Source organism: Mustela lutreola, chromosome 10, assembly GCF_030435805.1.
Source record: "Mustela lutreola isolate mMusLut2 chromosome 10, mMusLut2.pri, whole genome shotgun sequence".
Taxonomy (NCBI): domain Eukaryota; kingdom Metazoa; phylum Chordata; class Mammalia; order Carnivora; family Mustelidae; genus Mustela; species Mustela lutreola.
The window spans coordinates 44,632,985-44,643,986 of record NC_081299.1 but is presented as its reverse complement, the minus strand read 5'-3'; positions in this window follow the sequence as shown (position 1 = coordinate 44,643,986).

Genomic DNA, 11,002 nt, shown 5'->3' with positions numbered 1-11,002 from the left:
TAAATATAAATTTAAAAATCCCTGTGATTACTAATCAGCCTGGGCAATTTCAGCCATAGGACCAGGCTTAGAAGCAGCCTAAGTGTCTCTATATTTGAGCTTCAACTCAAGGGAGCTGCTACCAACTTGATAGTAATCTTATAAACTTCACACTTACTTTGTGCCCTAAGATGTGCTAGTTCCTTTCTTTCAGAATCTTAATCTCTCAGAGACAAAAACTCACAAAAATGACTGGTGTAAAAACAACCCAAGGAAATATCACTCGTTGGGGAAAAAACATCAATTACCTTCTAAAACCCACTACTTGGTGGTTATCAATACAGGATAAATGCTATAATAATCAATAAATACTATAATAAAATGAGGTGACAAGAAAGGAAAGAATGGTTCCTTTCTTGTCACCTCATTTTATTATAGCATTTATCCTGTATTGATTTCCCCCTACACTAGACCAGGAGGAATTCAAGAGTTGGGATTATTCCATGTATATAATGGATTATTAGAACCTTCTACAGCACCAGATAAAGAAGAGATGCTTCATAATTCATAAATGATTAAATGCCTAATTCATTCTTTATGAAGCTCTGATTCTGGCAACATTAAGAACTACAATAAAACCAACTCTCACTAAAATTCTTAGAAACTGGATCAAGAACAACAACTAGTTTTGTTTCATAAGAGAAAAATCCTATGTCAGAAACAAAGAAAAATGATAAAAATCACTGACTATGTAGTTAGGGCATTTAACACAGGAGTTAATTGCCAGGGGGTTGGAGGGGTGGGAGGTGGAAAAGGTGGAAAATTGTTGGCACCAAGCCTCTGCATAAAAGTGAGCCTTGAAAAGCTGCAACATTAGTTTAAAAATGCTGTAAAACTAGTATACCTACTAGAAAAGGGAGAGGGCAAGAAAGCTCACTTCCCCTACCTGGACTCTGAATGGGAAATATTCTCCCTGAAAATTTTAGAACACGAGGCCTGTCTAGCTCTTGTTCAGAGTCAGAATTATAATTAGTCGTGGGGATTAGGAATCCTTACACCAATCAAGTAACATAAAAATGATCCTGGCCAGTAATATATTTGGAATTTATGGCAGAAGGAAATGAACAAATGAAACAAATATTCTGGGCTGGGAATATTCTCTGAATAACAACAGGATTCCTTCAAGTAAGGGTAAAGAGTGAAAGATCAGCTTATAATAAAAAATGCAAAAACAAAGAAGAAATGATTATGAATTAAAAGTTAAAGATCTCATGCTCCAAATTAGGGAAAATTAATTTTTTTTTAAACTGGAAAGGATAGAATGTGATTTGTGTTTTTATATAATTTAAACAAGGAAAGGAAGGAAGGAAGAAAGCTAAGGCAAGCTTTGGCATTATGTACCAATATCTGGTTCTTCCCCTACTCTCCAGGAAGAATATATTCCTAGCCTCATTAGAGGAGGGTGGAAAAATAACTTGTTTTGGCCAATATTCTGTTATGAGAAACAATGCGTGTCACTTCTGGGCCAAAGCACTTTAAAGCTAGCTCACGACTTTCATGTTATATTGGTCACCTCAGGCTGCCATAACAAAATACCATAGAATGGATGGCATAAACCACAGAAATGTGTTTTCTTACAGTTCTGGAGGCAGAAAAGTCCAAGATCAAGGTATAGGCAGATTCAGTTCCCTGGCGGGAGCCTGCTTTCTAGCTTGCAAATGCTGCCTTCTTGCTGTGCCCCTCCTGGGACAAAGAGAAAGATTGCCAACTCTCTGGCATCCTTTATAAGGGCACTAATTTCACCATGTAGGCCCCACATTCATAACTTCATCTAACTCTTATTGCCAAAGTCCCCATTTCAAAAACCATCACACTGGGTATTGGGCTTTAACATGTGAACTCAGGGGAGACACAGACACTCAGTTCGTAGCCCATGCTTTCTTTCTCTGCCATGGTTGGCTGTTGCTGTTTCAATTGATGCAGAGACAAAATGTTGATGCTTCAGAATTAGTTTGGGTTTAGGATGGGCCTTGTGGGGCAGAGCATGTCACCACTTCTTTTCAGAGCATGTAGCATACTGAGTAGAATTCTGTTTTAAGCCATCAAGAGTTTGAGATTGTTATTGCAGAAATGATCTAGCAAAACCTAATCTAAGACACTATGGAAGGAAAGGCCAATGTGGAAGAGAATCAAGAAAATCAAAGAATGAAATAGGAGATTATAAACACAATGAACAACATGGAAAAGATGCAAATGAAGAATTAGTAAACTGAAAATCTGACCACTTCATACATGGCACACAGATTGTACTCTAAAGGTCCTAGCCACATCACTAAGTCAATAAAAACATAAAAAGTATCAAGGTTGGGAGAATAAATAAAACTGCATATGTACAGAGATGATCGTCTACTTGAAAAATTTAAGAGTGGCCACAGAAAAACTAAGAGTTCTTAACAGTTTCAGGTTACTGTATTAAGCAAAATTCAGTTGTTTTTTAAATCTATATTTCTCCAACAACTTAAAAATGGTAAGTACCTTTTACAGTAACCAAAATAGAAGGCACTGAGGCATAAATCACTTAAAACCTGTGTTGGCATCTGTTAACATAATTATAGAGGAAATTATAAAACTTTATTGAACATGAAAAAGAATCTAAATAAATGGAGAGAGAAATCATACTCATATTTGGGAAGATAATCATATTGATGGTATTTTCCCTAAGTATAAAAATTCCTATAATTCAAATTCTAAATTTCTACAATGGTTTTGTTTTTTTTTTTTAATTGAAGTCAAGAGGTTCATGCCAAATTTTTACAAGAAAAAGTAAAGGGCCAAGAATAGCTTATCCAATGGGAGTATTGGGGGAGAGGGGAAATCTACTTTATCAGGTATAATAACTAAAACACTATGGTATTGACATAGGGGTAGACAAGCCATAAAAATGTTTAGAAGTGGATCTACACATATTATGAGAAATTGTAAATATGAGAAAGGGCATTCAAAGCTGGTGGAAAAGGAAGAACTAATTGCCAAATGATACTGGATTAATTGGCTATCAATGTAGAGGAGAAAATAAGATGAGATCTTCAAATTTCATGAAAAAACAAGATTTGGAAAGTTTAAAGCCATAAAGATGAAAGCAAATCTTAAACTATTAGAAGGCAACAAAAAGTACTTAATGACATCAGGATAGGGAAAGATTTTCTTCATCAAACCACAAAAGGTAAATCTAAAAGGAGAGACTAATAATTTTTTAAATAACCATCTATTGGACAAAACCAACATACTTGAAGTGGCAAGACAAGTCATCGATAGGGAGAGGACATTTGTTGTGCAGATGAAGTAAGAGGTCTAAAAATGTTCAGAATCCTAGCAAATTTAGGAGAGCTTTGATCCCCCAAAGAGAGCAGGCTGGAGATATCCATGTTACTTGCTCAAACAGAAAGAGATGCAGCCTGGTGACTATTAAATGAGGATGATGGATGTTCCTGGACATCTGTTGTTTTCTTATTTGGAATTTTTTTTTTAAGATTTTATTTATTTATTTGACAGACAGAGATCACAAGTAGGCAGAGAGGCAGGCAGAGAGGAAGGGAAGCAGGCTCCCTCCTGAGCAGAGAGCCCGATGCGGGACTTGATCCCTGGACCCTGGGATCATGACCTGAGCTGAAGGCAGAGGCTTTAACACACTGAGCCACCCAGGTGCCCCATTATTTGGAATATTTTATAATGAAAGAAAAACCTCCTAAGTCTATAAACACACCTACCTTTCCCCCCACCCCCCGCTCTGTTCCTGGACCTTCTGTTGTTACCTTTGCTTTGCTGGACCCAGAAAGGAGAAGAAACTGAAACTCAGTCCTTAAACTGTTTACAGTAGGCGGAATTTCCCATTCCTTTTGGAAGCACTTGGTATACAGCAGGTGCTCATAAATGCTTGTTGAATTAAAATAATAGATTTCTGCTGTTCCCAGGATTCTGCATTTCCCCTCAGATTCAATATCCCCAAAGTTCTCTGTGCTTTCCCATCCCACCAGTCACTCATAAGACTGGGCAAGACCTACTCAGTTAACTAATATTTGCTTAGCTCTGTGAGGGCAAGAAGAGTGAGTCTGAGCTATGGTAGCCCCAGCAGACAGCACAGTACCTGATACTAACAGAACTTAATTTATTAATAACCCCACAGCATAAAGTTCATACTACCTGCTCTTTACTGGTAACTACCCAGGAGTAGCCCCTTCCCTCCACACCAGATAGGAAACATGAACTGGGCTCACCTTGCCTCTTGCCTTCTAGAGCAATATTGAAGGTCTGCTCCTTCCCCACTTCCTCCCATTAAACTCCACCTTTGATGCAAAAAGGTGGTTTTATCAAAGCACCACAGGAAAGGACACATGGGCAGAAAGAGCTGCACTGGGGTCATGAGGAGTGGCCCATTATATTACTTTTAAGTTGGGAGGGGGTTAAGGAGAGCGTAAGATTCCCAGGTATTTTGGAAACCAGGTTTCCAGGATCTGGAGGGGGTTAGCTATTGTTGGGAAAGGTCATTTATTACTGTTTAATAAAAAACTCAGTCATGAGACCCTTCAGATGTATATTGGTGGGTCATATGCTTAGAGGATGATTGCCAACATCTATCTTGGGGTGGGGTGTGTGCATAGAGAGATAAATGAAGTTTCCAAAGGAATTTTTATGTTAAAGACTTTACAGCGTCCTGGGGGTTGGGCTAGGATTGCCTTTTGCCCTTAGCAAAGTATGAACATCCAGGCAGCTGAGTCCCTAGAGGAATGCCACTCTGTTTCAAGGACTTGTCAGTGGTCTGTAAGGAAACTTAATAATTTTTCTTCTGCCTTTGTTTCCTACATCCAAGACTACCTTTTTATACTGTGCTCAGGTTATCTCCCAACTTTGGTGATCCACCTCTGTACCTAATTCCTCAGCCCTCAATCTCAGATCTAGCTGGTATCTTTGTCCTTCCTCCTCTTGCCTTCGGGCACCCAGACAGAAACATTTAGCACTAGGGTAGGTTTGTGCCTGGGTTGATTTTACTATTGGCCCACCTGGATTTGACGACCTGACTACAAGGTAACAATCATCCAGAGCCACTTACCTAGCAGGTCCTACCTATAGGTGCACTGAGAACACACTCGGAGTCCCTCCAACTCAAAGCAACCTAAATGACCCCCATGGAAGCTGCCTGTCCTGGTCCCCCGGAAGCGGGACCTGGGGACCAATGATCTTGGGGCAGTCATGTAGCAACCACCAGGCAGGGTTTAGCAGTGATTTCCGGTGCTAAGACTCCCGTACTGGGCTGGCGAGCTGGGCTTGGTGGAATACGCCTTGATGGCTCTCTCTCTAGAAATGGATCAGACTGGGTGCTTGTTTTGTTTCCTTTTCAGTAGCTGAGGTTCAGACACTCCCATCTCCTAGCACTTAACATTCCTACCCTGGGCAGCACTGCTGCTTTATATCACTTACACTCCCCACTGACATTTTATGGGGATTTTAAAGCAGCAGGTGTGTGAGATAGAAGCCATTGTCAATCATTGCATTAAAGTACCCCACCCTTTCAAATGCTTAATCAGAGGCTTGATGGGTTGCAGCTGCCTGCCAACCAGCCAGGCTCTGAAGCTTTCAAGGCAAGTGGCAGCACCCCACTTTGGGAAGGGAGCCTGTGGGAGGCTGGGGAAAGGATCAGCTGGGAAGGCAAGGCACTACAGTGTCATGGTGAAAGCGGTGGGAGTGTCACAGCAGGGGCAGCCTCCCCTCCATTCTAGTATTGTCAGCATGGTCTCCATGCTTGAAGCAGCCCTATGCAGGGACCTGTTCCTTATCCCCATAACCTGGAGAACTCACCTCTGGAGGTCTTGATGAGGCTTTGTCTTCCTCCTTGGGGCTGGTGTCAATTTAATGAAAGACCAGGAATGACCCACTACACGTGAGGGTCCAGAGATGCCATGGGACCACTAAGTTGGCCTGTTCACTAAACTGAGCTCATTCAGCCTGTACAGGTACCTTCTCTCTTTTCCTTTTTGGCAAAGCTTTTGGGGGCAGTTCTCTAAGCAATGCCTGTGGCAGTTAAGTCCTTGGCCCTCATCGATGTCAATGGTCATTTTAACAATTTCCATGGTCTTAATCTTTTGTACAAAACTCTCCAAACGTACTTCATGTATCCCCTCCTGATCCAGACTGCAGTCCCAAACCCTCCCTATTTGTAGATCTGACTATTGCACCAAAATTAAGGCACCATGCCATTAAGCTAAAGAGCATGGGGTTAGGGGGCATGGCTTTGGTCCTTTGTAACCACCATAGAATGTCTGCACACCACTTCCTGGAGTCCTACTGAATAAATTTGAGTCCCTGTTAACCCTGTTTTTGGACTTGCCTCTCAGACCTTGGTTCTCCATTCTCTGTCGTCTTGGACTTGTGTCAACTTTACTTCTCCTCAGGGTGTGCACTTAGTCAATTCTGTGCATGTTCACTGGTGACCTGCCTGCTTCTGGTGACCCTGGCCTCAAGTGTATACCATTTTTTCTCACTCTTTAAAAACTTTTTTTTAATTTAAATTCAATTTTTTCTTTATTTAAATTCAATTAGCCAATATATAGCACATTATTGGTTTTTTATATAATGTTCAATGATTCATTAGTTGTGTATCACACCCAGTGCTCATCACATCCCGTGCCCCCTTAATGCTCATCACCCAGTTACCCCATCCCTCCACCCCTCTCCCCTCCGGAGCCCTCAGTTTGTTTCCTAAGATTAAAAGTCTCTTATGGCTTATCTCCCTCCTGGTTTTGTCTTGTTTTATTTTTCTTCTCTTCCCCTATGATCCTCTGTTTTGTTTCTTAAATTCCACATATGAGTGATATCATATGGTAATTGTTTTTCTCTGACTTATTTTGCTGAACATAATACCCTCCAGTTCCATCTACATCCTTGTAAATGGCAAGATTCCATTTTTTGATGGCTGAGTAATAGTCCATTTCTCTCTCTCTCTCTCTCTCTCTCTCTCTCTACACACACACACACACACACACACACACACACACACACACATATGTCCACACATACACATACCCCCCCCACATCTTCTTTATCCATTCATCTGTTGATGGACATCTGACTCTTTCCATAATTTGACTATTGTGGACATTGCTGCTATAAACTCTGTGGTGCAGATGTGGAATATAATTGGACAAGTGATCAAGGTAGACCAGTATGCTGGATTTTGTGTGTATTTTGGTTTGTTTTAGAAAACTAGATCTCAAAGTTGTAAAGAATAAAACTTGTATGTGTACCAATGTAAAATTAAATACAATGAAAGGATAGGATGTAACAGTAAAATAGAAATTAAAAGACAAGAGAAAACAAGAGGGGAAAAAAAAACACCAACAATAAAGGAAGGCATATTAACAGGGGGAAATCACAGAGCAATACACTACCTCCTGATTGTATTTTGGTCAGTTTGTTAGAAGAAACTACATTCCAAATTTTTAAAGAAAGGAAAACTCATATACACAAAAATTTAAATACATTGAAAGGATAGAATGTAACTATAAAGATGAAAATTTAAAAAGACTTTAACAAAACAAAAAAAGGAAGAACAAAAAAGCAATATGATCAGACACGTGGATAGAGTAGAGCTGCATACTAGATTTTGGGTGTATTTTAGTTTGTTAGAAGAAACTGCATCCTAAAATTGTAAAGAAAAATTTATGCATATAAAAATAAGATTAAATACAATAAAAGGATAGAATGTAACTATAAAACTGAAAATTAAAAAAGAGTTTAAAAGAGTTGTTAAAATAAATGGAATGAAAAAAGAGAGAAAAAAATTTTTTTTAAGTTTAAAAACTAAAGAATCAGGGGGGGAAAGCTATGAGTTCTATGTGCTGTATTTCCCTGGCGCAGGAATTCTACAGTTCTCTTTGATCAGTGAACTTGGTCTTGGGTAGATGTTCTTGCTGATCTTCTTGGGAAGGGGCCTGTTGCAGTGATTCTCAAGTATCTTTGCTGGAGGTGGAATTGCACTGCCCTTGTCGGGGGCCAGGCTAAGTAATCTGCTGGGCTTGCTCTTGGTAGCTTTTGTTCTCTGAAGGTTTTCTGCACAGCTTTAGAGTACCAGCATGACAAAAGCAGCTTCCCAATCTCTGGCCCCAGAACTCGGGACCCCACTCCTCAGTGTGCCCTCAGAGAAAAGCAGTCAATCCCTCCCATTTCCCTGGTCTCTGGCTGTACTCTGTGTTCACCCAGCCTGTGACCAAGTGTTTCTATCTCTGGCAACTGGCCCAATTTGGAGCCTCCAAACCCAGCAGACTCCTGCAGCGTGAACCTATGCTGTTCCTCTCAGGGAGAAAGGGGGTTCTCCTGGGTTCTGCCACTTGTTGGGCCCCTGCTCAGAGAGCAGCCACTGGACTGTGCCATGGTGCACAGTTTATGGCAACCCTGAGCAGAGAACACACTCCTGGGCTCACTCATTGCAGCCGGCTTCCCTGCTCCGATGATACCTGGGAGCTCTGCCACACTCAGACACCCCTGGTCTTTCTGTGACCCTGTTGGTCCTGAGACCACACTGTCCCAGCAAGTGTTCCACCCCCTGCTTAGCCTCTGGAGCGACATCCCTCTGCAGAGTAGACTTCTAAGAGTTTGGATTTTTATGTTCCTCTGCTCTCTCACTTGCTGGGAGCCAACTGATGGAGGCTCCCTCCCTGCTCAGTCTGTCTTCCCCTATATCACCTTAGATTCACTTCTCTGCACCACCTACCTTGCAGAAAGGGGTCGCTTTTCTGCTCATAGCACTGCAGCTATTTTTTCCTTAGATCTCCAGTCGAGTTGCAGGTGTTCAGAAGGGTTTGATAGTTATCTAGCTGAATTCCTGGGACCAGAGGAAATTAACGTCCCCACCCCTTCACCATCTTGGACTCTTCCGTCTCCCTCCCTTTTTTTTTTTTTTCATTTTTGAATGGGCTCCAGTGGATCAGGGGAATTTTCTTATTATCATTCTCCTCCCCCAGGAGCTTCTGGAAAGTATGAACCATTTTCCAGCCATACGTTATCTGTAGTAACTCAAATACAATGGGGAGCGCTCCCCCTCTGCATTCTCAGTGCTCCTACCTCTATGATAGTGTTTATCACACCAGATCCAGCTTCAAGGAGCTGCAATCTGGTGGGACAGCAAGACAAGTTAACATGTCTTAAGGAATTATAATAAAAAGATGTCATGAAGGACAGAAGAAAGGGACAACCAAAACACAAAGATCCAGAGCAGTATGGAATAGGAAGAGGTCGATTCTCACATAGAGATCCAAAAGAACAGGGGATATTTATCAAATACTATGAAGACTATGAAGTCAAGCATTCACTCTCCAAAGAGCTAAGGGAGCCTAAGCGGTGTGGACCCTTGATACCAAAGTAAGGACAGGGACAGAAGAAGACACCACCATAGGACACACAACCTCAATCTTCTCCCCTGGGTTTGTTCAAACTCTGTTTGGCTACATCTCTGCCCACTGGGTGAAAAATCAGGGCAATGTCCTTTGACTCTTCTGCCTACTCTTTTTCATATCAGTAAAGGAAAAAACCCAACCCTGTGGAATAGTCTGAAATTCCAAATTTCATTGGAATTTGAAGCCTGTTTCACAGATTTGAGGGGTTAGTATCTTTGCTATGCTTGTTTCCTACCTTTCCTTTTCTTTCCAGCTGGCCAGCCCAGGCATAGGGAAATGCGTGCAGATTTATAGCAGGCAGAATGAGGGGAAGAAAAGTCTTCCTAGGTTGGAACTGTTGTGATCTTCCACTGGTGTCCTCAGGGATTGGTAAATGTTCAAAACCAACCCTTTTTCTCTAATGGATGCTTCTGGGGCTCCTTCAGCTATCGTCTTTGGGAAACATTGATTATAATTCTCACAATAAGAGTTTCTATCTAGCACCACAGGTGTATACATAACATACCCTAAAACTCAGCAGCTTAAAACAATCATTCTTACTTCATATGGTTCCTGTGTTTGGGAATCTAGGAGCAGCTTAGCTGTGTGCTTCTGGTTCTGGGTTCCTCAGGAGGCTGCTGTCAAGCCCTTGGCCAGAGAGTAAGTCATCTGAAGGCTTGACTGGGGTTGACTGTTCCCAAAAATAGCCTAATTCAAATTGGTTGGTTTGAGGCCTCAGCTCTTAGCTCTGTGAATTTCCCTTTGGAGTAGCTTCAGTGTCCTCATGACACAGCAACTGGTTTCTTTACAACCCCCACCACGAGGCTCAGCCTAAAGTCCTCTCAGGTTTTTAAAACAGTCCTCCATCTGGATACTCCAAAATAGAGCTGACCTTGGAGTGCCTGGCTGGCTTAGTCAGGAGAGCATGTGACTCTTGATCTTTGGGTTGTGAGTTTAAGCCCCACTTTGGGTATAGACCTTCAAACAAAACAAAAGCTTCAAAACAAAACTGAAACAAAAGGCTGACCTGGCTTATGACCCCACAGAAATACATCTTGCTCCCAAGTAGCCACTTCTCTTCACTCCACCACTGGGGACATAGCAACACCTCTTGCTCTTAAGATGCCTCAGATGTGGGTGAGACACAGGGTCCAGGAACACAGACCTGTCTCTTGGATGGACTCTTTAAAATCCTCTCACTAGTCTTGAAATGAGAAACCATACACTGGGGAGTCAGAGCAAGGAAAAGATCATAGCATTGTAAAGAACTTTCTTCTCAGCCCAATACACAAGTCAAAGGTATAGAAACAATCACCATTGATCAGGCTGGGAGTCCTACAACCCCATAGACCACCCCCTTGGCAAACCCTGCATGAAGTTTTAGCCACATATTTTGTATCTGCTATCGAAAGCTTCATCCCAAACTGAAAGGATCCTTTCTGTTTTAACATTTTGTTATTCTAGGGCAAAGATTTCATCAAGGACATGTGTCAAGCCAACTTTGCATTTTGAAAGTCATTTGTCTCCAGAGTTCCCCAGAAGTGAACCCTAAAATGAGGATTTGAGTGTACGTGGTATATTTCAGAAGAATGTCAGTA